Source organism: Urocitellus parryii, chromosome 11, assembly GCF_045843805.1.
Source record: "Urocitellus parryii isolate mUroPar1 chromosome 11, mUroPar1.hap1, whole genome shotgun sequence".
Taxonomy (NCBI): Eukaryota; Metazoa; Chordata; class Mammalia; order Rodentia; family Sciuridae; genus Urocitellus; species Urocitellus parryii.
The window spans coordinates 124,825,338-124,827,302 of record NC_135541.1 but is presented as its reverse complement, the minus strand read 5'-3'; the positions used below and the strand labels follow the sequence as shown (position 1 = coordinate 124,827,302).

The window sequence follows — 1,965 nt, the reverse complement described above, 5'->3', positions numbered from 1 at the left end:
AAATTCCTTGGACACTCCACTTCCCAAAGTATTCTCCCCTGTATGGTGCTGAAAGTTGACCGGTCGCGGTTCATCTACCTTGTATCCCCAACCCTTTTCATTTTTTGATTGGAGACAGCATCTGGTTCTGTTACCTAGGACCTTGTTGCCCCTGACGTTGAATTTGTGATCCTCCTGTTTCAGCTTCAGGTGTTCACAGGGATTACAGGCATGCAACAAAACACCAGGCAAAATAAATTTCTTCCTTTTCTTTCTGGCTTTTTTTTTTTTTTTTTTTTGTACTGGCAATTGAACTCAGGGGCACTCCACATCCCCAGCCCTATTTTGTGTGTTATTTAGAGACAGGGTCTCACCCAGCACTTTGCTTTCCCTGATGCCGGCTTGGAATTCACCATCCTCCTCTGCCTCAGCCTCCTGAGTGCTGGGATTGAAGGAGAAGACATGACTTCTGACAGTGAAAAGGAATAACTATTTACAATTTGTTCTGCCATTTGAGGAGAGGGGGTATGTAGGAAGGAAGCCTCTATAATTTGACAGTGGAGCACACTATAGCAGAGTCTGAGAGAACAGTCCTTTTTCTGACAATGAAAGTGATAAGCAAGGGCCTGAAGAAAGGGCTGGGGACGGTAAGGAAGTGAGAATCGTGAATGTGAAGAGGCTGGAAAGGATGGGTCGGTGTGATATCTAAAGTCACTTGAGAACAGATATAGTGTGTGACAGCAAGAGATGAAGCAAGTCAGCAATCACATGAGAAATGAAGTTTGAGGAAGGGTGATCTACTTAAAAGGCAAGGAGTTGGGATGGAAAACCGCCCTGGTGGAATCCCACTATTACGGTCCACTACTGTGGTCCTGAGTGCTGTACAAGAGCCCTGGGAGGACAGCACAGAATTCCGATTCGGGTGGCCTCTGAATATAGGAAGAAGATCCCACGATATGAATCACGGTGGAGCTGTTGTTGCTGCCCACATGATGAGCCTGTTCCTTCTACGACTGGGACCAGGAATGATGGTATCGGAGTCAATGCCTTCTTTCTAAGTAAGTAGATAAATAAATACTGTAGATACAGGCAGCTCGCTCTCCTATGGTGGTTGCACAGTCTAAAAATGGTTGTGGGAAGGAACATTCTGCTGTCGGCTCCACGCATGCCCTTTGCCCAAAGAAGCACTCATGTTAGTTGGGAAAGAAGAAATGCTTCCTCTCAACACCGTGAGAGACATAGTTCAGAAACGGGGTGAGAACCAGAGTGTGGTGTGGGAGATACAGCTGCAGGGTGAAGGCTGAAGAAAAGGAGTAGGCAGATTGCCTCAGCTCTCTTTAACGGACGTTTAGAGAAATCCGGGGAGAGCGCGAACGCAGTCCCCACTACCACAAATTATGCAGCCGAGTCTCCCGCATTTGGGGAAATCGCAGGGGTCAGCACCTCCGCAGTGCAATGGAGGAGCCTCGCCCTGGGAAAACCACCTGCGTGATCATGGTGTTTCCGCTGCCAGGTAAGTATGACTTGCTCGCCTTCCCCCCAACACAGCCTCGGGCGCCCTGCACTGTACACACACGGTCACTTTGACCTTCACACTCCCGGGTCCTCGTAGCCCTGGCGCAGCGCATCCACCGCGCCTCGCGCAGCCCTCCTGCCCCGGCTCCGCAGCCCGGGAAAGCCTCCGCCTGCGAGCGGCCGGTGCCCACGCAGCAGCCCCTGCGCCGCCTCATCTCCATACGCCTCGCCCCGTCTGTGACGTCACGAGCCGCGCCCCGACCCACGGCGCTGGCCGCGGCTCCCTGAGGTCCGCCTTCTCCTGCGTGGTCCCTGGCGCCTGCGAGCGCCCTGGCAGTGCGTGTGGAAAGTGCTGGTTCCCGTCCTGGTCCCCTGCCCCACCCGGCGTCGGGGCGGTGCGCGGAGCCCGGGCCTGGTCTCCGGAACTGCGGGGCTCCTCACCCTGGGGCCGGGTGAGGACCCTGTAGCCGC

At 53.8% G+C, this 1,965-nt stretch overlaps 1 non-coding gene across 1 annotated transcript; it reads right to left on the bottom strand.

Moving 5' to 3' along the window:
* Positions 1 to 1,337: 1,337 nt before the first annotated feature.
* Positions 1,338 to 1,500, bottom strand: LOC144249429 (U1 spliceosomal RNA). Its single transcript, XR_013342226.1, has one exon. It is a non-coding gene; the product is annotated as a U1 spliceosomal RNA (small nuclear RNA).
* Between the last annotated feature and the right edge of the window lie 465 nt (positions 1,501 to 1,965).